The sequence below is a fragment of the Macaca fascicularis genome, chromosome 8 (genome assembly GCF_037993035.2).
Source record: "Macaca fascicularis isolate 582-1 chromosome 8, T2T-MFA8v1.1".
NCBI classification, from domain to species: domain Eukaryota; kingdom Metazoa; phylum Chordata; class Mammalia; order Primates; family Cercopithecidae; genus Macaca; species Macaca fascicularis.
The window spans coordinates 112,470,892-112,497,391 of record NC_088382.1 but is presented as its reverse complement, the minus strand read 5'-3'; the positions used below and the strand labels follow the sequence as shown (position 1 = coordinate 112,497,391).

Here is a 26,500-nt window from a genome sequence, read left to right as displayed (position 1 = left end):
ACCAGTAAATATAGGTATGTGTTTCCCAGAGTTCTGTGAGCTGGCTAGCAAATTAATCGAACCCAAAGAGGAGGTCATGGGAACCCCAACTTAAAGCCTGTAGGTCAGAAGTTCTGGAGGCCTGGACTTAATCACTGGAGTTGGGGGTGGGCAGTCTTGGGGACTGAGCCCTCAACCTGTGGGTTCTGACAGTATCTTCAGGTAGATAGTGTCGGAACTGAATTAGAGGACACCCAGCTGGTGTCCACTGCTTGGTGCATGGGGGAAAAAAAAACCCACGTTTGGTCATAGAAGTCTTCTTATGTTGTTGATTGTTGCTGTGGTGTCAGAGTAGAGAAAAATCATAGAGAGAGTTTTCCCTACACATCACCTAAGTTACATTTAACTTGTAAAACTGGATTATTCCTTTGGCCTCTTACAGAGGTTTCTAAAGCAGCCCTCTTAAATTAACAGTGAGTAATTTGTTGTTTCTGGAAGTAATAAAAGATGTCAGTGTATGCTTATGACTTGTTTATTGCAGAAACCTTCCAGGTCACTCAGATGAGGGAAAATGCTGACCCCCATCTACTGACATACATAGCCATTGAAATGAAAATAGGAAAAATGTTTTTCTTTTCCCTTACAGGTGAATTTTAATCTGGACTCTATCACCCTTTGTTTGCTATGCACACCATTCCATAGGTTAAATTATCCTGTGAACAAAGATATAGGTGATGGGATATGAGCCAGTGCTAGGATGCAGGGTGTCAGGCCTCTGAGCCCAAGCTAAGCCATCATATCCCCAGTGACCTGCATTATACATCCAGATGGCCTGAAGCAACTGAAGATCCACAAAAGAAGTGAAAATAGCTTTAACTGATGACATTCCTCCATTGTAATTTGTTTCTGCCCCACCCTAACTGATCAATGTACTTTGTAATCTCCCCACCCTAAGGGTTCTTTGTAATTCTCCCCACCCTTGAGACTGTACTTTGTAAGATCCATCCCCTGCTTTCATAATATTGCTCCTAACTCCACCGCCTATCCCGAAACCTATAAGAACTAATGATTATCCACCACCTTTTGCTGACTCTCTTTTCAGATTCAGCCCATCTGCACCCAGGTGAAATAAACAACCATGTTGCTCACACAAAGTCTGTTTGGGGGTCTCTTCAAACGGACACGTGAGACATTTGGTGCCGAAGACCCGGGTCAGCAGGACTCCTTTGGGAGAACAGTCCCCTGTCCTCACCCTCACTCCATGAAGAGATCCACCTACATGAAGAGATCCACCTCAACCTCGGGTCCTCAGACCAACCAGCCCAAGGAACATCTCACCAATTTTAAATCAGGTAAGCGGCCTCTTTTTACTCTCTTCTCCAACCTCTCACTATCCTCCAACCTCTTTCTCCTTTCAATCTTGGCGCTACCCTTCAATCTCTCCCTTGTCTTACTTTCATTTCCTTTCATTTTCTGGTAAAGACAAAGGAGACACATTTTATCCGTGGACCCAAAACTCTGGCACTGGTCACGGACTCGGGAAGGCAGCCTTCCCTTGGTGTTTAATCATTGCGGGGACACCACTCTGATTATTCACCCATGTTTCATTGGTGTCTGATCTCCGCGGGGACGCCTGCCTTGGTCATTCACCCACATTCCCTTGGTGGCAAGTCAATTGTGGGGACGCATGCTTTGGCTGATCACACATGTTGCAGCCCAGGGCTGCTCCCTACCCCCTTCTCCGTGTCTCTACCCTCCTCTTTAAACTTGCCTCCTTCACTATGGGCAACCTTCCACCCTCCATTCCTCCTCCTTCTCCCTTAGCCTGTGTTCTCAAGAACTTAAAAACTCTTCAACTCTCGCCTGACCTAAAATCCAAGCATCTTACTTTCTTCTGCAATACCACTTGGCCCCAGTACAAACTCAACAGCAGTTCCAAGTGGCCAGAGAATGGCACTTTCGATTTGTCTATCCTACAATATCTAGATAATTTTTGTCAAAAAATGGGCAAATGGTCTGAGGTGCCTGACGTCCAGACATTGGTCCCTCCCTAGTTTCTACTCCCAATGAGACGCGTCCCAAATCTTTCTTCTTTCTCTCATGTCTGTTCCTTCAGTCCCTACCCCAAATGTCTCTGAGTCTTTTGAATCTTCCTTTTCTACGGACCCATCTGACCTCTCCCCTCCTCCCCAGGCTGCTCCTAGCCAGCCCGAGCTAGGTTCCAATTTTTCCTCAGCCTCTGCTCCCCCACCTTATAAATTCTTCTATCACCTCCCCTCCTCACACCCAGTCTGGCTTACAGTTTCGTTCCTCGACTAGCTCTCCCCCACCTGCCCAACAGTTTCCTCTTAGAGAGGTGACTGGAGCTGAAGGCATAGTCAGGGTACATGTACCTTTTTCTCTCAGACCTCTCTCAGATCAGTCAGTGTTTAGGCTCTTTCTCATCACACCCCACTAAATATATACAGGAATTCTGATATCTAACTCTGTCCTACAATTTAACCTGGAGTGACTTAAATGTCATCCTAACTTCTAGCCTCTCCCCAGATGAACAGGAGAGTTTTTTCTCTAGCCCAATCTCACGCTGATAACCACGGGCTTCCTGAGCCAGACCTCCAGGAAGGCATTAGAGCAGTTCCCTGAGAAGATCCCCAATGGAACCATCAGGCAGATTCCCCAGGTATAGCTAGGCGAGATTACATGGTTTCCTGCCTAGTTGAAGGGCTTAAAAAGGCAGTTTACAAAGCTGTTAATTATGACAAACTTAAAGAAACTACCCAAGGTAAAGATGAAAACCCAGCCCAGTTCATGGCCCGTTTGGCAGCAACCCTTAGACGCTTTACCACCCTAGACCCAGAAGGGCCAGAAGGCCGCCTTTTTCTTAATATGCATTTTATCACCCAGTCAACTCCCGACATCAGAAATAGCTCCAAAAATTTAATTCTGGCCCTAAAACCCCACAACAGGACTTAATTAACCTCACCTTCAAGGTGTACAATAATAGAGAAGAGTTGCAATTACTTGCCTCTGCTGTGAGAGAAACCCCAGCCATATTTCCAGCACACAAAAACTTCAAAACGCCTCAGCCACAGCGGTCAGGCGTTCCTTCAGGACTTCCTCCCCCAGGATCTTGCTTCAAGGACCGGAAATCTGGCCACTGGGCCAAGGAATGCCCGCAGCGTGGGATTCCTCCTAAGCCATACCCTGTCTGTGCGGGCCCCCACTGGAGGTCAGGCTGTCCGACTCACGTCGCCACCGCTCCTAAAGCCCCTGGAGCCCAAACCCAACGCTCCTTGGCCGACTCCTTCCCAGATCTTCTCAGCTTAGCGGCTGAAGACTGACGCTGCCCGATCACCTCGGAAGCCCCCTGGAGCATCACAGACACGGAGCTTTGGGTAACTCTTACAGTGGAGGGTAAGTCCGTCCCCTGTTTATCGATACGGAGGCTACCCACTCCACATTACCTTCTTTTCAAGAGCTGGTTTCCTTTGCCCACATAACTGTTGTAGGTATTGACGGCCAGGCTTCTAAACCTCTTAAAACTCCCCCACTCTGGTGCCAACTTGGACAACATTCTTTTATGCACTCTTTTTCAGTTATCCCCACCTGCCCAGCTCCCTTATTAGGTTGAGACATTTTAACTAAATTATCCGCTTCCCTGACTATTCCTAGGCTACAGCCACACCTCATTGCTGCCCTTTTCCCCAGTTCAAAGCCTCCTTCACATCCTCCCCTTGTATCTCCCTGCCTTAATTCACAAGTATAGGACACCTCTACTCCCTTCTTGGCAACCAATCATGTACCCCTTACCATCCCATAAACACCTAATCACCCTTACCCGGCTCAATGCCAATATCCCATCCACAGCACGCTTTAAAAGGATTAAAGCCTGTTATCACTCGCCTGTTACAGCATGGCCTTTTAGAGCCTAAAAACTCTTCTTACAATTCCCCCATTTTACCTGTCCAAAAACCAGACAAGTCTTACAGGTTAGTTCAGGATCTGCACCTTATCAACCAAACTGTCTTGCCTATCCACCCTGTGGTGCCAAATCCATGTACTCTTCTATCCTCAATACCTCTCTCCACAACTTCTCCACAACCCATTATTCTGTTCTGGATCTCAAACATGCTTTCTTTGCTATTCCTCGCACCCTTCATCCCAGCCTCTCTTCGCTTTCACTTGGACTGACCCTGACACCCATCAGGCTCAGCAAATTACCTGGGCTGTACTGCCGCAGGCTTCACGGACAGCCCCCATTACTTCATTCAAGCCCAAATTTCTTCCTCATCTGTTACCTATCTTGACATAATTCTTCATGAAAACACACATGCTCTCCCTGCCAATCGTGTCCGACTGATCTCTCAAACCCCAACGCCTTCTACAAAACAACAACTCCTTTTCTTCCTAGGAATAGTTGGATACTTCCGCCTTTGGATAGCTGGTTTTGCCATCCTAACAAAACCATTATATAAACTCACAAAAGGAAACTTAGCTGACCCCATAGATCCTAAATCCTTTCCCCACTCCTTTGACAGCTTTAGAGACTGCCCTCACACTAGTTCTCCCTGACTCATTCCAACCCTTTTCATTACACACAGCTGAAGTGCAAGGCTGTGCAGTACGGAATTCTTACACAAGGACTGGGACCGCATCCTGTAGCCTTTTTGTTCAAACAACTTGACCTTACTGTTTTAGGCTGGCCATCATGTCTCCATGCAGTGGCTGCCGCTGCCCTAATACTTTTAGAGGCCCTGAAAATCACAAACTATGCTCAACTCACTCTCTACAGCTCTCGTAACTTCCAAAATCTATTTTCTTCCTCACACCTGATGCATATACTTTCTGCTCCCTGGCTCCTTCAGCTACACTCACTCTTTGTTGAGTCTCCCACAATTGTTCCTGGCCTGGATTTCACATTATTCCGGATACCACACCTGACCCCCATGACTGTATCTCTCTAATCCACCTGACATTCACCCCATTTCCCCATATTTCCTTCTTTCCTGTTCCTTACCCTGATCACATTTGATTTATTGATGGCAGTTCCACCAGGCCTAATCCCCACTCACTAGCAAAGGCAGGCTATGCTATAGTATCTTCCACATCTATCATTGAGGCTACTGCTCTGCCCCCCTCTACTACCTCTCAGCAAGCCAAACTCATTGCCTTAAGCCCTCACTCTTGCAAAGGAATTACATGCCAATATTTATACTGACTCTAAATATGCCTTCCATATCCTGCACCACCATGCTGTTACATAGGCAAAACGACGTTTCCTCACTACGCAAAGGTCCTCCATCATTAATGCCTCTTTAATAAAAACTCTTCTCCAGGCGGCTTTACTTCCAAAGGAAGCTGGAGCCATTCACTGCAAGGGCCATCAAAAGGCATCAGATCCCATCGCTCAGGACAATGCTTATGCTGATAAGATATCAAAAAAAAGCAGCTAGCATTCCAACTTCCGTCCCTCACGGCAGTTTTTCTCTTTCTCATTTGGTCACTCCAGTCTACTCTCCCACTGAAACCTCCACCTATCAATCTCTTCCCACACAAGGCAAATGGTTCTTGGACCAAGGAAAATATCTCCTTCCAGCCTCACAGGCCCATTCTATTCTATTGTCATTTCATAACTTCCATGTAGGTTATAAGTCGCTAGCCCGCCTCTTAGAACTTCTCATTTCCTTTCCATTGTGGAAATCTATCCTTAAGGGAATCACTTCTCAGTGTTCCATCTGCTATTCTACTACTTCTCAGGGATCGTTCAGGCCCCCTCCTTTCCCTACACATCAAGTTCGGGGATTTGCCCCTGCCCAGGACTGGCAAACTGACTTTACTCACAAGCCCCGAGTCAGGAAACTAAAATACCTCTTGGTCTGGGTAGACACTTTCACTGGATAGGTAGAGGCCTTTCTCACAGGGTCTGAGAAGGCCACCGTGGTCATTTCTTCCCTTCTGTCAGACGTAATTCCTTGGTTTGGCCTTCCCACCTCAGTTTCTCAGGCTCTTGGTATTTAGTGGCTCCTGGGTTTACCTCAAATCGCCACCCTTAAGTCTCTCTTGAAGTGGATAGAAGATCTTCAGTGGCAAGGTACCCCCAATACTTTCACCCTGATGAAGTCCTATTGTTTACTTTTATACTCACTCTTATTCTGGTTCCCGTTCTTATGCCACCCTCTACCTCTCCCCAGCTATCTCCACCACACTATCAATCTCACTCCCTCCTAGCCGTTTCTAATCCTTCCTTAACAAACAGTTGCTGGCTTTGCATTTCTCTTTCCTCCAAAATTGCCAAGGCCCTGACTTACTCACTGCGAAAAAAACAAAAAAAAAAAAAACAAAAAAAAAACCCGACTTTGTATATTTTTAAATGAAGAGTGTTGTTTTTACCTAAATCAATCTGGCCTGGTATATGACAACATAAAAAAAAAACTCAAGGATAGAGCCCAAAAACTCGCCAACCAAGCAAACAATAACATTGAACCCCCTTGAGCACTCTCTAATTGGACATCCTGGGGACTCCCAATTCTTAGTCCTTTAATACCTCTTTTTCTCCTTCTTTTATTCCGACCTTGTGTCTTTCGTTTAGTTTCTCAATTCATACAAAACCGCATCCAGGCCATCACCAATAATTCTATACGACAGATGCTCCTTCTAACAACCCCACAATATCACCCCTTACCCTAAAATCTTTCTTCAGTTGAATCTCTCCCACTGTAGGTTCCCACGCCACCCCTAATCCCGCTCGAAGCAGCCCTGAGAAACATCTTCCATTATCTCTCCATACCACTCCCCAAAATTATCGCCCCCCCAACACTTTACCACTATTTTGTTTTATTTTTCTTATTAAAGTAAGAAGACAGGAATATCAGGCCTCTGAGCCCAAACTAAGCCATCATATCCCCAGTGACCTGCACATATACATCCAGATGGCCTGAAGCAACTGAAAATCCACAAAAGAAGTGAAAATAGCTTTAACTGATGACATTCCACCATTGTAATTTGTTTCTGCCCCACCCTAACTGATCAATGTACTTTGTAATCTCCCCCACCCTTAAGAAGGTTCTTTGTAATTCTCCCCACCCTTGAGAATGTACTTTGTGAGATCTACCCCCTGCCCGCAAAACATTGCTCCTAACTCCACCGCCTATCACAAAACCTATAAGAACTAATGATTATCCACCACCCTTTGCTGACTCTCTTTTCGAACTCAGTCCGCCTGTACCCAGGTGAAATAAACAACCATGTTGCTCACACAAAGCCTGTTTGGTAGTCTCTTCACATGGACACATGAGACACAGGGCACCTCTAGACTGGAATTGCACAGAACCCTACTGACCTAAGTGCTATATTTTGTGAAAAGAATTAAACATAACAATATAATTAAATAAAATGATTTGTCATCTGAGGTAAAAGCCAACCCAGGTAAAGAAATTACAAGTCTAGCCTGGCACAGTGGCTCATGCTTGTAATCCCAACACTTTGGGAGGCCAAGGCGAGCAGATCACTTGAGGTCAGGAGTTCAAGACCAGCCTGGTCAACATGGTGAAACCTCATCTCTATAAAAATACAAAAATCAACCAGGCAAGGTGGCACATGCCTCTACTCCCAGCTACTCAGGATGCTGAGGCACAAGACTGCCTCCAAAAAAATTTTTAAAAGGAAAAAAAATTACTTCAAGGATTTGCGTTTGTTTTCTTTTTTTTTTTTTTTTGACAGAGTCTCACTGTGCCACTCAGGCTGGAGTGCAGTGGTACAGTCTTGGCTCACTGCAACCTCTGCCTCTGGGTTTCAAGTGATTCTCGTGCCTCAGCCTCCCAAGTAGCTGGGACTACAGCTAATTTTTTTATTTTTGGTATGTGTGTTTTTAGTAGAGATGAGGTTTACACCATGTTGGCCAGGCTGCTCTCAAACTCCTGGCCTCAAATGATCCACCCACCTTGGCCTCCCAAAGTGCTGGGATTATAGGCGTGAGCCACTGCACTCGGTCAGGATTTTAATAACAGATACTCAGCAAATAAAGGAGCATCTGTTAGGCTTTTTACATCTATTTAGTTAGAAGAGAGAATAGTATATAATCTAAACTCTGTACTGAGCAATGTAATTTGAAACATTTTTACTAGACCATAAATACCATAGTATTAGATTCTTGGTAAGCAAGTTGGCTTTTTAGAAAGGTTACTGGAGCACAAAAAGATGTAGTGGATGGCTAAAATATCATGTTTTAAAATGTGAATGTTTTCACTATTCAATACCTGTATATTTTGGTTTTCTACAGGATAATGAGTACTCTAGGAATTTACCTTAGCAATAAAAATGTATAGGAAGCTATCTTTAAACATTCCCATTGTCTTAGTCCATTTTGTGCTGATGTAACAGAATACCACAGACTGGCTAATTTATAATACACAGAAATTTATTGGCTCACTGTTCTGAAGGCTGGGAAGTCCAAGATCAAGGGGCCAGCATCTGCTGAAGTCTTTCTTGCTGGGTCATCCCATAGTGGAAGAGCAAAGAGAGGACAACAGAGAAAGAGAGTAAGAAGATTGAACTCCCCTTCTTATAAGGAACCCCCTCTGGCATTAATCTATTAACTCTACCCTCATGACCTAATCACATTTCATGATGCCCCACCTCCCAACAACATTGCACTGGGGATTAAGTTTCCAACACAGGCATTTTGAGGTACACATTCAAACCACAGCATTCAATAAACTGGGATTTTTACTCTGTATTACCAGTAGACTCTTTACTTTTATATATGTGGTTACATGAGACTTCTATTATAGGCTGATGATTTTAAGTTTACCTTTTTTTTTTTTTTTTTTTTTTTTTTTTTTTTTTGAGACTGGGTCTTGCTCTGTCACTTAGGCTGGAGTGCAGTAGCATGATCCCAGCTCACTGCAGCCTTGACCTCCTGGGCTCACGTGATTCTCCTGCCTCAGCCTCCTAAGGAGCTAGGATTACAGGTGCATGCCACCATGCCTGGCTTTTTGTAATTTTTGTACAAACAGCATTTCACCATGTTGCCCAGGCTGGTCTTGAATTACCAGGCTCAAGGGATCCCCCCACCTTAGCCTTTCAACGTGCTGAGACTACAGGCGTGACCCACCATGCCCAGCCTTAACTATTATTTTGAGTGACTTACCCTTATCAATCATCTAATTCATCAACCTTTCATATCTACTGGCACAACAGCATATAAGTTTGAATCAATGGACCAAGGTGATCTAAGTAGGAACAGTATTATATCACTTTATCTTAGGGCTCTATTTAATAATATTTTTGTTGGCACTACCTGCGTATTTGTGTATGAGTAACCTGACTTGGCAAAATAACCAAAACCCCAAACACAGTTAAATATGCCATTCTCATTATATAGCTATCCTTCCATTAAAGTTATACTAAGTTGTCTATTCCAATGTAGTATAGTTTTCTTTCTTTTCTTTTCCTTTCTTTTTTTTTTTTTGAGATGGAGTATCACTCTTGTTGCCTTTAAGAATGAAATGGCGCCATCTCAGCTCACTGCAACCTCCGCCTCCTGGGTTCAAGTGATTCTCCTGTCTCAGCCTCCTAAGTAGCTGGGATTATAGGCATAAGCCACCACGCCTGGCTAATTTTGTATTTTTAGTAGAGACAGGGTTTCTCCATGTTGGTCAGGTTGGTCTTGAACGCCTCGGCCTCCCAAAGTGCTGGGATTACAGGCATGAGCCACTGTGCCTGGCCTACTGTAGTATAGTTTTCAAGGCTCTATTGTATTTACGTAAAGCTAGGATTATTCTATAAATCTGAACATACAAATACTAATCATGTTGGCATAGGCCCTAGTCCAGCATCATCTACCTAAAAAGAAGTCAACATTCACTGACTGCAACAGCTCCTCACTCAACCCTTTACAACTTCCTGTTTCTCCTACTCTACTGATTAAAATTACTCTGTTAAAGGTTATAGAGAAAATTCTTTCCAGGCCCTTACTATTCTCCATGAATGACTACAATGGCTTCTCATATGTTCTGCCTGCCATAAACTTAAGAGTATTTTACCTTCCCAGCCCCACTTTCTTACCTTTTCTAAAATGCAAATCATTTCCATGATTAAAGCCTTTTCCAATGCCTTTGGAATATAAACCCAAACTTTTTTTTTCTTTAAAGATCGACAACAGTTTATTAGTCACAAATTCCCTCCGACAAGAGGAGGAAAGTAGTGTAAGCTATGCAGGCCCACACAGGGATTGCACTTGGGAGCAAAGAGAACAAACAGGGGGACTGAGGAAGGTTTTGTAGTATCAAGAAGGTGAGATAGGCTGGGTGTGGTGGCTCACAACTGTAATCCCAACACTTTGGGAGGTTGAAGTGGGAGGACTGCTTGAGCCCAGGAGTTCGAGATTAGCTCTGACAACATAGTGAAACCCTGTGTCTACAAAAAATTTTAAAAAAAATAGGCATGGTGGTGCACACCTGTCATCCCACCTATTCGAGAGGTTGAAGTGAGAGAATCGCTTGAGCCCAGGAGGTGGAGGCTGCAGTGAGCTATAATCATGCCACTGCACTCCATCCTGGGAAACAGAGTGAGTGTCTCTCAGGAGAAAAAAAAAAGAAAGTGAGATGTGCCTTGAATTTCAAAACAAAATTTTATTGGTTCGTCTGAATAATTCTGTGGGCTGGCAGGGAACTAAAACACATTATACTCCCAAGTGTTAAGACTGCAATAATATACTACAATGCTACAATGCCATAATCTACTATATACAATACTACTTAACACAGTACATCCTCACCTGATGTCATCCATAGGTTCTTGGAAACTGTAACTTTAAGTCAAACCATGTATTGCATAACAAAACCAATTTTGCCAGAGACAAATTGATTTAAATAAGAGTTAGGTTCCTGTGGCATATAGTTCCTATAGCATTGATAAACCCAAATTTTTTAATATGAGATTGCAGTTTACCAATGATTTGCCATTTGGCAAAATCAGAATCCCCTTTGCATCCTGTTTGAGTATATGACAACTCTGATCATCCCATTCTGCAATAAGCACCCTCCTCCTTGAATAGCATAGCATTGCACTATTGTGATTTTCTTTGGCCTCTTGGTCTTCTCTGCTGCTGTCTTTTCTCTCTGGCATTCTACAGATCCTGTGCTTATACCCTTTTCTTGTATACCTCAATAATTCCTTAGTTATCATCTGTAGGAAAGGCTCCCAAATTCACACCCAAAGGGTTCTAGATCTCCCCATTTTCAGAGGCCTCTGGATCATTTTTACCTGGCTATTTCTTCAACAGCTCAAACTCTATATCAGAGCAGCCTCAGACCTGGTGTGGTGGCACATGCCTATAATCCCAGCATTTTGCGAGGCCGAAGTATGTGGATCACTTGAGTCCAGGAGGTCAAAACCAACCTGGGCAACATGGCAAGACCTGTCTTCACAAAAAATTAGCCGAGCTTGATGGTGCACCAGTAGTTCCAGCTACTCAGAGGCTGAGGTAGAATGATCATTTGGTCTCAGGAGGTGGAGAGCAGTGAGACTGTGCCTCTCCACTTCAGCCTGAGTGACAGTGACACACTGTCGCACACACACACATACACAAAGCAAAAAATCCCAGCCTCATCTTAATCCCCCCAAACTGGGTCCTATTTTTTTTTTTTTTTTTTTGAGATGGAGTCTCACTCTGTTGCCCAGGCTGGAGTGCAGTGGCGTAATCTCCGCTTACGGCAAGCCCTGCCTCCTGGGTTCACGCCATTCCCCTGCCTCAGCCTCCCAAGTAGCTGGAACTACAGGCGCCCGCCACAACGCCCAGCTAATTTTTGTATTTTTAGTAGAGACAGGGTTTCTTCATGTTGGCCAGGATGGTCTCATCTCTTGACTTCGTGACCCGCCCGCCTCGGCCTCCCAAAGTGTTGGGATTACAGGCATGAGCCACTTCGCTTGGCCGGGTCCTTCTATTTCTATCTCTGTTTATGGCTCCAGAATTCTCCCTGTTGATAAGCTTAATATCCTCAAATCATTTGACACCTTCTCATCTCATTTGAAAGTCAAGATTATCTCTACTCTCTGTGCCATTCTGAATCCCCTTAGTACTTTTATTATTATTATTTGAGACAGAGTCCATCTCCATTGCCCAGGCTGGAGTGCAGTAGTGCGATCTCAGCTCACTGCAACCTCTGCCTCCCGTGTAGCTGGGACTACATGCGTGCACCAGCACGCCTGCCTAATTTTTGTAGTTTTAGTACAGACAGGGTTTCGCTATGTTGGGCAGGCTGGTTTCAAACTACTGGCCTCAAGTGATCTGTCCGCCTCAGCCTCCCAAAGTGCTAGGCCACCACACCATCACTCAGCCACCAAGTGAGCAACCACGCCCGGCCCCCTTAGTACTAAAAAAAAAAAAAAAAAAAAAAAAACCCCACAAAACTGCTATGAGTTTCCTTCACTTCCAAATTTTCTATCTCTTTTCAATCCCATCCACTGGTGCTGGAGTTATCTTTTAAAAAACATATTTTTGAGCATATCATGTTCCTGTTTATATGGTTCCAGAATAAAGTCCAAGTTCCAATTTTTTTTTTTTTTTTTTTGAGACGCAGTTTCACTCTTGTTGCCCAGGCTGGAGAGTGCAATGGTGTGATCTTGGCTGACTGCAACCTCTGCCTCCCGGGTTCTAGCGATTCTCTTGCCTCAGCCTCCTGAGTAGCTGGATTACAGGCATGTGCCACCACGCCTAGCTAATTTTGTAGTTTTAGTAGAGATGGGGTTTCTCCATGTTGGTCAGGCTGGTCTGGAATTTCCAACCTCAGGTAATCCGCCCTCCTCGGCCTACCAAAGTGTTGGGATTACAGGTGTGAGCCACCGCGCCCAGCCTCCAATGTCTTCTTGATGTCACCCTAATCTACTCTTTCAATCTCATTTGCAACCAACCATTCCCCTATGCTGCAACCAGAAAGGCTACTCAAAATACTTCTGGGCCTTCTCTCACGTTTCCCTTGCCTGGAACACTGGAACATCTACTCTAAAAATCACCAAACAGGTGAGTTTGGTGAAAAAGGAAGCACCTTCGTCTAGAACGGCTTTTCTCAAAATCACTCTGTACCTTTCCCCAGCAGCCTTTCTCTCACTTCGCTGCAATCATCTCTTCCTTCCACTAGGTCCTTGCAGCATTTTATTTGTATCAGTCAACAATTTATTTTGTATCACTGTCTTATTTCCCCTACTAGATTGTAAGCAAGGTTTCAAATGTTGTATTCATCTCTGGTTTTTCTTCCTCCACCAGAGAGGGTCTAGTGATTGGCTGTGCTTTTAAATGTTCTGAATGGAACAGAACTTTCAAGAAATGAAAGACAGAGCCAAGATACAGCCGAGCAAAATAAGGAAAAACAAAATCAGGAATGCGTCCACAGCTCCTGATTCTACCGAAACTCTTTCATTCAGCCTCGCAAGATATCCTACTTTTCCACTTAGGAAGGTCGCTTTCTGCCTTTCACATTTTATGATTTATTAATCAACCACAGTGCTGCTCAAAGTACACAAAGTGTTCAGAAGAATGAAAGGGGGAAAAGTCCGAGTCTTAATATCAAAGATCTTAACTTTAGAGGGGTGTGTCAATACATACTCCATTTGTGCTATGTGTCTGGGTTGCAAAGCGTAGTAGCACGAAAGAACTCGGGGTCTCTGATCACGATCATTTAGTGCTAAGGCATCTAAAAAAGATGGAAATAAATTAAAAGCTATATAGATCATCTTAGAACACACAATAAAAAAAAAAAGTCTGTTGCGAAGTAGAAAAATTAAAACGACCGCGAAAATGAGACCTAGGTGATTGAAGTAATGTGCACTTGTAACATCAGTAATCCCCTCTCCAAAGCAGGTCCTGCTTGGGACTGACTGCACCAATCCTTTTAAAAATGAAGACATAAAAGCCATATTCCTTTAAAAAATTTCCACTGCACCGTATTGCAACGTACGAGCACTGAGGACATTTTCACGCGATCACAACCCTTTTTAACACCCGGACACTGGGCCGGTCCTTTCTGGCAACGAGGAACTCGCTTCCCTAAAGGAGTACCGCATCCCCGAGGGCGGGCGCCTCAGCCGGGAAAGACAGTCCCCAGGGTGGACTACAGGCCTCACAAAGCGGAGGACCTCGACGGGAAGGCTCAGCAGCGGCGCCCACACAGGCTTACCCCAGGCCCACTCTAGGCCGCACAGGGGTCGCGCCACCTCCGGCCCAGGACAGCTCTCATACGCTGCCAGCGTGGAGCCCGACCGGGCTCACAATGCACTGGGCCTCGCAGCGTGAGCACAGGCGTCCGAGAGGCGGCGGGGGGCGGGTGGACGGCGCGCTCCGGGCGAGCCGCCTCCCTCTCCCGGCCCACACCCACGCGGCCGCCCTCCGCCAGCCGGGGAGCTGCGGGTGGCGGGAGGGCGGGAAGCGACCGGCCACTCTGCACCTGCATGACCCGGTCGCACTCACCCCCTCCCCTCTCTCTCCCAGGCTCAGTCCTCCTTCCTCTTCCGCCCCCCCCGGCCTTTTCTCCGGGCGGCAGCCGCGCTCCGCCCCGCTCGCGCGGCTGCCCGGCCGGCTGTGATGTCACCAGGCCACGCCCCCTAATATAAATACTGGCGTCGTTGGCGCCGCCTTCTCACACTCTCAGGCTCAGATCGCGGCTGCAGCGTTTCTTTTTTTCCTTTTTTCTTCTGCCGTCGCCTCCTCTGCCTTGTCTCATCCTTTCTCACTGTGCTGCTCTGCGGTGTTACGAGTCCGAATCCTCTTCCCACCCAGACTGCGCCTTTCTTCTTTTGCCTGCGCTGTTCTATTTCTCCTTCGGCTGCCGCCGCCACTGCTGCACAGCTGGTGTCGGTGCCGCGCTTTTACCCCCACGTCGTTCCCGCAGCCTATGGCCCAGGCCGCCTTGGGTATTTCTGCTCAAGGTAACCACATCCCTCTTTAAAAATTCCGCCGAAAAAGAGAAGACGCTTTACCCGACTCTTTGGGCCGTTATCTCACGTGAGTACCGAGCCGAGGAGCGCGGGAGGGGCCAGGACGCGGGGCTGGCCTCGGGGGTCGGCCGGGGGGCTCCGGCTGGGCCCCGCCACCCTTAGGCGTCCCCGCAGCCGGCCGTCCCGAACATGGCGGCGGCGGCGGCGGCATGTGTGGCGGCTGTCTGTGCCCCCGGCGGCGGCGGCGGGGCTGGGCGGCGGGCCGCGCCTCGGGACCTTCGGGCGGCTGCTGGACGCTCGGCGGAGCCGGAGCCGCAGTGGTTGGGGCGAGGGGGCGTGTGCGAGTGGGGGCGCCGAGGGGGTCTCGCCGCCGGGGGTTACCGTCCCCTCTGGCGGCGTGCGGCCCCCACCCCTCTCCCGTGGTGCATTGCTGTTTCCGGGGAGGGGGCCCGGCCGCAACCCTGAGGGGCCGGGGTCCCGCAGCCCCTACCCCGCGCTGCGCCGCCGCCGCCTTCGCCTCCAGAAGCCCGGCGGGCGGGCGGGCGGGCGGCGCTGTGGGCTGCAACGGCTGGGGTCCTGGTTATGAATGGAGCGGGGCGGGCCCCGCGCCGGCCTCTGGTGACAGCTGCGGAGGAAGTCGGATTCCTGGGGGGCGCGAGGAGCGCGGTCCCCCTCTGGTGGAGGAAAGTTGACGCCACTTGGGGCCTGGCGGCGGAGAAGCCCCGGTGTCAGGTAGCGAGCGAGAGGCCTTTGGCCCCTTCTGGAAGCCTCGGGGCTGCTGCTCCGCCCCTGCGGCGTTCCTGATTGGGTCAAGTCGCCTTCACTCACCCCAGTCACCTCCTGGAGCCTGAGGATTAGTCACCCTGGCTTCGTTTTTCCGTCCGCGCCACGGTTCCTGGGCAGAAAGAGGCAGATTGGTAGATGGGTGGCTTATCAGCTACTGTCTTGACTGCCAACGGTTGTTGGTGGTGACGTGTTCTAACACTTACACGGTATCTATCCTGAAGGAGTGTTTCATAGACTAAGCTGCTGGTTCCGAAACCCGAAACAGTCGAGGACACAGTTTACCTCCCCAAGTTTCAGCACATCTAACTGGATTTTGTGGTGGCATCTTGGTTGTATTAGTTCTGTGTCCCGTCGTGTTTCTATCGTGAATTCCCAGACTGGGTGGGAATCTAAGGACTCAAAGGAGAGGGAATTGCCTTGCGCTCAGCAAAGGTTAACGTAGAGATACATCAAAGCACAAAGTAGAAGTACATCAAAGCACGTCAAATATAGCAGGGGTTGGCAGAAATATGGCTCATGATTGTCTAGAAAGCCCCTCCTTATTGATTAATTTCTTTTACATAAATTAGAGCGTGCAGATGCTGATCATGAAGAGAAATAAGCCCCGAGGAGTTTAAGTAGGAAAGACTCCAAAAGAAATTGATTATCGGTGGTAATAAGTGAGGTCGAGTAGTCAGTGCCTTTCTCCCCCAAGGTTTTATTACATACACTTTCAAACAGAAGGTGAAAGAGTTGTGCTTCCACCTAGATTCTGCAATTAACATTTTGCCTTATTTGTTGATGCATTTCAAACTAAGCTGGAGACAGCAGAACACTTCACCCCTCCAACTTTAGTATATGCATATTAAATAGAGCTCAGTACCGCTTACTATTTTTTAAATCTTAGAGGGTAAAATTCACATCAGTATAAACCCACAAGTGTTATGTATGCAATTTGATAAACTTTAAGAAAAATACAGCTGTGTAACCTAAACCTTTTATCAAGATGTAGAACATCGCCGTCACCCTTAAAAGTTTTTTCTTGTCCTTTTAAATTCTCTCCCACTCACCACAGAGCCAACCATGATCTTTTTTTTTTTTTTTTGAGATGGAGTCTAGCTCTGTCGCCCAGACTGGAGTGCAGTGGCACAATCTCGGCCCGCTGCAACCTCCGCCTCCCGGGTTCAAGCGATTCTCCTGCCTCAGCCTCCCGAGTAGCTGGGATTACAGGCGCCCACCACCACGCCCAGCTACTTTTTGTATTTTTGGTAGAGACGGGGTTTCACTGTGTTGGCCAGGATGGTCTCGAACTCCTGACCTCATGTTCCACCCACCTCGGCCTCCCAAAGTGCTGGGATTACAAGCGTGAGCCACCGCGCCCGACTGATCTTGAATTTTTTTTTTTTTAACCCATAGATTATTTTCTTCTATTCTAGAATTCCTGCTTGAATGGAATCATACAGTATGCATTCTTTGGTGTAAAAGGCTTCTTTTAACTCAGCACATTTTTAGTATTCATCCCTGTTGTCTTTATCAGTAGATTATTTGTGTTGCTGAGTAGTAGCCCATTAGGTGACTATCCCTTGGTTGGTTTTCTTAAAATAATCATTATTAGGCCGGGCGCATGGATCGAGGTCAGGAGTCCTGAGGTCAGGAGTTCGAGACCAGTCTGGCCAATATACTGAAACCCCGTCTCTACTGAAAATGCAAAAATTAGCCGGCCGTGGTGGCAGGTGACTGGAATCCCAGCTCCTCGGGAGGCTGAGGCAAGAGAATCTCTTGAACCTGGGAGGCGGAGGTTGCAGTGAGTTGAGATCACACCACTGCACTCCAGCCTGGGGGACAAGAGGGAGACTTCATCTCAAAAAATAAATAAATAAAATAAACTTGATTTTGGAGTATTTTAGTTGCCCAGCAAAGTCGCAGAGATACAGTTTCTGCATACTTACCACCCAGTTATTAGAAACATCTTACATTATTACAGTACTTTTGTTAAAACTAAGAAACTGACTTTGGCCCTATTAACTACTTTCGAGATTTATATTTGGATTTCGCCAGTTTTTCTTTAATGTCTTTTTTTCTGTTCCAGAATCCAGGTTACCACATTGTATTTAGTTGTCAGGTCTTCCCCAGTTTCCTTTGGTCTGTGACAGTTTCTCAGTCTTCTCTTGTTTTTCATTACTATCACAGTCTAGAAAAGCACTGTCAGATATCTGGTAGAATACTCCCCTCCCCTAAACTTGGAGTTTACCTGATGTTTTTCTCATGATTAAACTGGGGTTTGGGGTTTTTATAAAGAATACCACAGAACAATTTTAAAAATCATTGGTAAAGGCATTGTTTTTCAGAGACATACTGATTTAAGATACTAAGTTTGGAATAGTTACTGTCAAAGTGATAGGAAGTTTTTGTAGTTGGGCACGGTGGTTTGCACCTGTAATCCCAGCACTTCGGAAGGCTGATGCGGGTGGATCACTTGAGCTCAGGAATTCAAGACCAACTTGAGTAACATGGTGAGACCCCGTTTCTATTCTTTAAGAAAATAAAATTTTAAAAAATTACATAAAATGCTTCTTGTATCTTACTGACCAACTGAGCCCTCTCTGTGCTATTCTCTAAGGTGTTGTTGGAGAATCTGCAGTGTTTACATACACCATTCTAAGTGAAAATAATTTATTTTTTCCATACTGCCTTTTTTCTGCATTTCCATTTAACAACTCCTTCTTCTTGCTTTTTTATCCTGTCAGGATAAACATTCTATCTATCCTGTATGTAAGTGCTTATAAGAAGGGCTTATCTATCCTGTATGTTTATCTTAATGTGCTTATCCTATGCACTTTTTCAATAGACAGGGTCTTGCTGTATTGCCCAGGCTGGACTCAAACTCTTGGGCTCAAAGCAGTCCTCCTGCCTTAGCCTCCTCAGTAGCTGAGACTATAGGTGCATACTGCCACACCTGGCTCATCTTTTCTTCTCTTCTTTTTTGTTTTCTCTTTTTGGAGACAGGGTCTCCCTCTGTTGCCTGGGCTGAAGTACAGTGGCACAATCTCACTGCAACCTCCGCCTCTTGAGTTCAAGCGGTTCTCGTGCCTCAGCCTCCTGAGTAGCTGGGATTACAGGTGTGCACCACCACGCCCAGCTGATTTTTGTATTTTTAGTAGAAGATGGGATTTCACCATGTTGACCAGACTGGTCTTGAACTTCTGGCCTCAAGTGATCCGCTGGCTCGGAGCCACTGCGTCTAGCCTTATTTTTTCTATTTAAATAATGCCTTTCAAATTCTAGAGCCTTCATTCCCTACTAGTATCTTTTTGTTAAATGGAAATGTAGGGTTCTCACTGAGGAACATTCTGGAATGTCTGACATTTAGTGTCCTTAATGTTTCACATCATTGCTCTTGGGTTGCATTAAGCAGCAAAATAGCTGTGGATATATGTATTGAGGAAAAGATGAATAATGTCTCACCCAGGGTATCTGATCCTATTCCTTAGGATAATTGAGAATGATCTGTCCCCATCATGACTCAACTTTTTATTTATTTAAAAAATTATGTCGGTGTTGAAAGAATCAGAATGTTTGTTATGGAGTAGTACATTATTTGGAATCTAATGTAAGATTATTATCATCATTGCATGTTTGTAGGAGTTCTTTCCTCATTATCCATAAATGTTATTCATTGAGCATGTGATCAGTTTCTCCTTCTAGATAGATGAAACATTTTGCCTCCACCAGGAGTGCCTTGATCCTGGTGAGATACACTTTAGGTATGCCTTCAGTGCTTCTGAAATCCCTCCAACTCTTGACTTTATAATTTCTGGTTTTCTGGCTTCCTTCTTACCACCCCTTTCTAGCAAATACCATCAGATTATATTACTTTAAAACAGTAACCACTGAATTACAAATAGAAACATAGGTATATCATTTTAGCTTAGAGGTGATGAGTGATAACAATGTCTAAAACTCACCTAGCATGTTATATAGTGTGCTGTGCACTTATCACATTTATTTGCTGCTGGTGATAATAGAATGAATTATGTCTTAAGTAAGTTAGATATGAGGAGATAAATCTTAAGAGATTAGTTGCTTAATATTATAAGGTAGTTCTCAAGTTATGTTTCTCAAAAGTTAGATACATATATAATGCATTAGCTAAGTTAAAATCTTTTGGTATTGTGGTGGAATTTTACACTTAAAATGTAAAAGGCAAAGAAGTTATTTGAGGAGTAAAAGAGTGTTCCGGGTGGTTCCAAACTATTACATCATGCTAGTACATTATTCATATAAAGTCTTGCATATACATTAGATTGGTGGGGGTACTTGGAATTTTTTAAATTCTGGGTCACTTAAAAATGTGGAGTTTTAGAGGACAAATAAAAGCACAAATGAAGTTTTCATTTTCAAAAATGAAGGTTGGTAACTTATGAGTTGGCAGATAAAACAAGTTGGTAAGATGGCCATGACATCGAGTTCTGTTAATTTTTAATAGTACAGCAGCTTGGAAATGTTTACTACATAAAGTACTTGGTACTGGGGTAAACCCTTTGAAAACATCATTTGTGTAATGTGACTTTAATGAAACATTGTTATAAAAGGAGCATGTATTCTACAGTTTATGTTTAAGTCAGCCTAAACTTTTTTTTAACATAGGACTGTCTTCTGCTACTTCTATTTTCTTCTTTTAGGGCGAACTTTCTGACCAAGTATACAACTACCCAGAGGGCCTAGGAGAAGTGCTGTATAGAGAGCAGTTCGACTTCAACGCTGAGCCACCTTGGGAACCTAGCTGATGATAGGGGGGTTCCATCTCCCAACTTGTCCATGTAAGTATTTGCATTTGTTGGTGGGGGAGGAGGTCTTCAAAATCTAAGGAAGAGTGCTGCCTTGCTTAGTATTTTTCAGAATTTGCAATTGTATTTACCTCTTAAAGTGTAGTGACTTTTAAATTTCTGAAATAGAGATATGACAGTTACTGTTCACAGACTTGACTGCTTTAGTTATGTGCATTGTTTATCAATGACTGGATCGTTTAAAACTTTATCTTGAATGCATAACTTAGAAAATATAAGTTGAAGAGGGCTTTTGGGATTTAAGTTGTAGTTTATTACATCATTCAACCATTTAGTGAAATGATTTTTGCTACTCAACTGGTAGGGAAAACGGATTGTTTTTAGAGGACTTGCTGAAAGATGACAGCTACATATATATCTAAATTTTTATATATATCTAAATATATATGGTATTAAAATAAATATTTAGATATATATAAATATATTTATATGTATCTATTTAAAAAAGATTTTCAAGGATAGTTTTTAACTATACTTGCTTTTCTATGTGTGGATTTTACTTTAGAATTGAGCCCCTGTGCAAAATGTAATTCCACAGTAAACTAAATTTGGGCTGCTAGATTTGTGTAGGTTCATAAATTCTGTGGTGTGTAGACTTTTACGGAAATTTGGATTTTGGTATTAAAATTTAAGCGTTTTTAAGTTTGGTCAGAGACTTGGAGGTAAGTTTTCAGGAAAGCTGAGGGTATCAGTTTTAGTGTTTCTTTAATCTGATCTTGTTAAACAGATCCCTATTGGATAAAAATGTTTGCTCTAATTAGAGTATGTTAAAGCAAACATTTGATGTTAATACAAATTAGATTTTTAAGGCTAAAGAGAAAGAAACATAGTTTAAATAGTAAGATTTCTTGAAAGCTTTGACTTAGAATGTTGACTAGAGGGTTTCCCATACTGGCTCTCTCCTACCTGTGTAAATTTGAGCAAATGCCTGTGTTTTGAATCCCAGCTATAACATAATGTTGGATTGGAACAGTTCTTTTTGTCTTAAACTGTCATAATTTCTTTTTTGAGTATTACTGTCCTTGGTTATGCAGTGTAGTCTTCGGATGAATTGCATGAGCATCCTTACCTAGAACAGAAATACAGAATCTCAACCTCACCCAAACCTGAATCAGAGTCTATATCCAGGTGGCTTGTGTGCATATTAAAGAGAAGCGGGGTCATCGCCATTTCAGTACTAAGTCAGTTGCCTAATTTTTGTTAGTCCATCTGTTCTGTTTGCAACATACCTGCTGTTTTTCTCCCAAGTTGGCTTGGAGATTTAAAACTTTTTTGGGTGGTGCGATCTGTTAGTTACCATCATAGTCGTGAATTGGTTCCAAGGCAGAAGTTTAAGAACAAGCTTCATCTTTTGAGGAAGACCATAATAAAAGATAATCCTTCTTTTAATTCAAGTCTCTTGCTTTAAAGAAAAGTTACCTTGCATTATATTTAATATTTCTACTGGTGTTTCCTCTTAGAAACTTGAGAGACAGTTGTCAGTGAGCTGAATGATTCTGCAAAATCAGGGAAAAGTAGTCTTTAGATTAATAATATAGGATTCAGAAAGTCTGTAGTGTCTCCTCCTTTTTGGGTAGGAGGAATGGGAGCAGATAGAAGCTAAAGATTATTTATTCTGCAGGTTCTGGCAGCCAGAGTGACTGACTTTTAACTTTATTATGCCCAGGTACAGTGTATATTATGTCAAGCAAATATAACTTGTTTAAATGTTCACAGGTAATCTTCTAATTTTGCATGTCTCATATTTGATGCTTTGCTATAAAGCTACAGGTACACAATCCCTTTTTCATAGCATTCTGAAATCCAAAAAGTCTTAAAAATAATTTTTTTTATAGCTTCCTTAATGTAACCTTAACTGATTTCGGGGGGGGAAAAAAAAAAGCTTGACCTGAATCTGTGCTGATTTGAGGCTATTTTTGTCTTTACTTATCCCGTTTAGTGTTAATATTCCTAAATTTTGCTGCAGAAATATTGTGGTTGCAGGGTGCTGACTCATTCTCCTGAAGAGTATTACATAACATATGTAAAGTATGTGTACTACCTTATTGTTCAAAAATCTGGAGAATTCTGAATTCACAAAGATACCTGGCCCCAAAAGTTTCTTGACTAGAATTTGTAAAATTGGCAAGAGAAAATTCCGCATTCCAGGAATGTGTTTATCCTTACAAATCAGTAACAGTTTGCTCTATTGGACACCAAAATCCTGGCGTTAATTTTCTGTAGATCAACAATATTATTTGGAAACCATTAAAAGGAGTTAAAACCGCCTTCATGGAAATTATTTGGCCCATAGCATTGCAAAGCATGTAGCTATATGAACTCTACTTGAACTGGTCCACTAGGATTCCAGTGCAGGTAGTTTGAGAATCCAGAATTGGCTTCAGAGTTAGGTTTTAAATCAACCACCTGAATTTTGAGATAGTTAATTCCATTAAGTGTCTGGAAACTTTGGAAGTTGCTTACATAATCCTTTTCTTTCATAACTTAGAATGTGTGTATGATGTAGTATGTGAACACTGTAAAAATATCTTAACAAAATATTTTAAGGTCAGTATCAAAGATTAATGGGCCCCTAATTGTGAAAAAGTTTTTGCGAGCCTTTTAAGAAATCCCCTAGGCCAGGTGCGATGAATTACCTGAGGTCAGGAGTTCAAGACCAGCTTGGACAACATGTTGAAACCCCATCTCTACTAAAAAAACACAAAATTAGCCGAGCGTCGTGGCAGGCACCTGTAATCCCAACTACTTGGGAGGCTGAGGCAGGAGGGTCGCTTGAATCCGGGAGGTGGAGGTTCCATTGAGCCGAGGTCATGCCATTGCACTTCAGCCTGGGCTACAAGAGCAAAACTCTGTCTCAAAAAAAAAAAAAAAAAGGAAATCCCCTAGGTCTTGATGCTGGAGTAAAGGTTTTCCGTGGACTAGTTTTCTATTTATTTTGGTTGTAGGTTCAATTATAATTAATGAATTAGCCTAATGGAAAATATTTTAAAACGTGGAAAGCTAAGTTTGCTTCTCATAGTTGATCCAGTGATGAGGTCAGATTGAATTAACCATTATCACATACTCTTTAATGTTGTGCAGTGTGGAAAAGGGATTCAGTTAATTGATTTGCTTAAATGGACTCTAAAATTTTTTTTTACGTGGTTGTGATTAGTCAACTCTATATATTCATGTAGGAACTTCAGAAGAACATCAGTATTTTAAATATTCACATTTTGTCTGCTAGTATGTACACATGCCTTAGTAGGAGCTCCCTACCTAATTAGGATTATTTTAACTAGGAAAGGTGGTGTTTTTTGTTTTTTTTTTTTTGAGAAGGAGTCTCCCTGTGTCGCCCAGGCTGGAGTGCAGTGGTGCGATATTGGCTCACTGCAACCTCTGCCTCCCCGGTTCAAGTGATTCTCCCACCTCAGCCTCCAGAATAGCTGGGATTACAGGGACCCACCATTATGGCCGGCTAAATTTTGTATTTTTGTAGAGATGAGTTTCACCATGTGGCCAGGCTGGTCTTGAACTCCAGACCGGTGATCCTCCTCCCTCCCCCCTCGCCTCCGAAAGTGCTGGGATTATAGGCGTGAGCCACTGCACCTGGCTGGAAAGATGTTCTTTATTAATTTGCTAGTACTCCTTCCTCATGTTTCACTGTAAATTGTCAGTAGAAAAGGGAGGTTATCGCTGGGTGCGGTGCCGCATGCCTGTAATCCCAGCACTTTGGGAGGCCGAGGCTGATGGATCATCTGAAGTCAGGAGTTTGAGACCAGCCTGGCCAGCATGGCGAAATCCTGTCTCTACTAAAAATGCAAAAATTAGTCGGGCATGGTGGTGCACACCTGTAATCCCAGCTACTAGGGAGGCTGTGGCCTGCTTGAACCCGGGAGGCGGAGGTTGCAGTGAGCTGAGATGGCACTACTGCCCTGCAGCCTAGGAGACAGAGCAAGACTGTTTCAAAGAAAAAGGGAGGTTGTTGACCCTGACTGCAGAGAAAGGGGAAAATTTTAGTTTTGATATTTGGTACTTTTTTTTTTCTTCTCTTCCCCCCCCCCCCATTTAATTTCTCACAGATGATATTTGATACTTTAAGGATACTGTGATATGAGTAAATTTAACAGAACATTCATTAATGGCAGTTGATACTCTTTGACCAAAAAGATGAGTAAAACCACTATCGTTGAAATACAGTCTGTTTATCCCCTTGGCATGCGTAAAGTAGAGTCAGTGGTGTGTCAGTGCTTGTGTAAAGTAGCAAAAAAATATTCTGTAAAAGCAGAATGTGAATACTAGCATATTAATGGATAAACAAAGTTTTAGAGACTTGGTATTTCTTGCTTTGAGCAAATATAGCATTTTTTTTTTAGGAAGGTCAAAAAGATTGGAAAGCAATGTAGACCAGTTTTTTCTTTCTTTTTTGAGATGGAGTTTCGCTCTTGTTGCCCAGGCTAGAGTGCAGTGGCGCAATTTCAGCGCACTGCAACCTCCACCTCCTGGGTTCCATCGATTCTCCTGCCTCAGCCTCATGGGTAGCTGGTATTACAGGCATGCGCCACCATGCTCAGCTAATTTTGTATTTTTAGTAGAGACAGAGTTTCACCATGTTGGTCAGACTTGTCTCGAACTCCTGACCTTATGACCCGCCTTCCTTGGCCTCCCAAAGTTCTGGGATTACAGGCATGCATCACCGCGCCCGGCCATAGACCAGTTTTTAAAGGGGATAAATGGCTTTTGCATTTATTACAGAGGTTAGTTTAGCTGAGAAAATTAATACCAATCTGTGTGTTCCATCACAGTCTTCACCCAGCCTGTTTCAGAGTTTTCCAGTTTGGGTCTCCCCACACCCCACCCCAGCCCCAGGTAAACCAATCCCTTTTGCGATATTCATCTTCCATTAGAATAAATGAGATATTGCATATATGAGAAGGGCTTGTAAACTGTAAAATCTAGTATATGGTAGGTTACTGTTCTAGACTGCCCATTGTTCAGGTAAGCCTAAGGAGACTCTTCCAAGTGAAGTGCTTATATACTGATAAGGCCCCAGGGAGCACAGATATTTTGTCCTTCCTCCATTCCAGGGTCATCCATGCCCAGTCAAATCATCAAATTTGTCACAAGTTAACTAAAGCAGATATTTAGCTATCCTTTTTGATAATCCATTGTTCTTTACATTACGCATGAGTAGAAAATAATGTATAGCATACTGGGTTACAGGGTTTAGGATAGTCAGGTTCAACCTGCCTAGGCCATAGCCAGCCATTATGAGGTCCAGCCATGGTGTGCATGCCACCACGCCCTACTAATTTTTTTTTTTTTTACTATTTTTTTTTGAGATGGAGTTTTGTTTTTGTTGTCCAGGCTGGAGTGCAATGGTGCAATCTCGGCTCACTGCAACCTTTGCCTCCTTAGTTCAAGTGATTCTTCTGCCTCAGCCTCCCAAGTAGCTGGGATTACAGGCGCACACCACCATGCCCAGCTAATTTTGTATTTTTAGTAGAGACAGGGTTTCGCCATGTTGGTCAGGCTGGTCTCGAACTCCGGACCTCAGGTGATCTGTCCTCCTCGGCCTCCCAAAGTGCTGAGATTACAGGGGTTAGCCACTGTGGTTGGCAGTATGAGCTTTATGTTGACTTCAGATCACTTTTTATCTGCTTCTTGCTCTTTACTGCATGGATCCTCTGATGCCCAGTTTGCAAAGATCTCCCAAACAAGTTTGGTATTTTCTTAGCTCATGTAGGTTCAGCATGAACATGTTATATTTGGCATGACCAAAGGTAGGATGGGGTTATCCTGGTATGTTCAACATGGAAATTCCGACAAAACAATCCTCCTCAAAATAATCCTCCTAATGAGAAGTTTGCTATCCTTAATTCATGAAGAGCTCCTTCAGATAATAAAAGGCAAAAACAAGAAAATGAGCAAAAAACTTGAAAGCTGTTTGCCACTAACAATTTAGCAGTTCCAGTCCCAGGTATAGACTGTAGTTGTAG

The 26,500-nt window shown here is 44.0% G+C and overlaps 1 protein-coding gene and 2 long non-coding RNA genes across 11 annotated transcripts in view; 2 read left to right on the top strand and 1 right to left on the bottom strand.

Moving 5' to 3' along the window:
• LOC102127192 (uncharacterized) overlaps window positions 1-14,476 on the bottom strand; it is a 122,645-nt gene extending 108,169 nt beyond the window's left edge. For 4 of the 6 annotated variants that reach the window (XR_010577431.1, XR_010577429.1, XR_010577430.1 and 1 more), the window contains exons 1-3: window positions 14,154-14,476; window positions 13,583-13,670; window positions 8,408-8,466 (exon numbers count right to left, since the gene is read on the bottom strand). This is a non-coding gene — a long non-coding RNA (uncharacterized lncRNA). The remainder of the gene's footprint in view (window positions 1-8,407; window positions 8,467-13,582; window positions 13,671-14,153) is intronic. The other 2 variants (XR_012416577.1, XR_012416576.1) reach the window with 1 other exon arrangement.
• On the top strand, window positions 319-6,968 carry LOC135964790 (uncharacterized). Of its 3 annotated transcripts, XR_010577433.1 has the most exons (4): window positions 319-452; window positions 1,082-1,331; window positions 3,106-3,393; window positions 6,832-6,963. It is a non-coding gene; the product is annotated as an uncharacterized lncRNA (long non-coding RNA). The 3 variants fall into 3 exon arrangements; XR_012416579.1 differs by lacking the exon at window positions 3,106-3,393 and having other exon boundaries at window positions 6,832-6,968; XR_010577432.1 differs by lacking the exon at window positions 6,832-6,963 and having other exon boundaries at window positions 3,106-3,467.
• A 138-nt stretch (window positions 14,477-14,614) lies between the features above and the next one.
• AZIN1 (antizyme inhibitor 1) overlaps window positions 14,615-26,500 on the top strand; it is a 37,435-nt gene continuing 25,549 nt past the window's right edge. For both annotated transcript variants that reach the window (NM_001292053.1, NM_001301783.1), the window contains 2 exon segments: window positions 14,615-14,977; window positions 20,358-20,495. The gene's annotated coding sequence lies outside the window, so the exon portion shown is untranslated.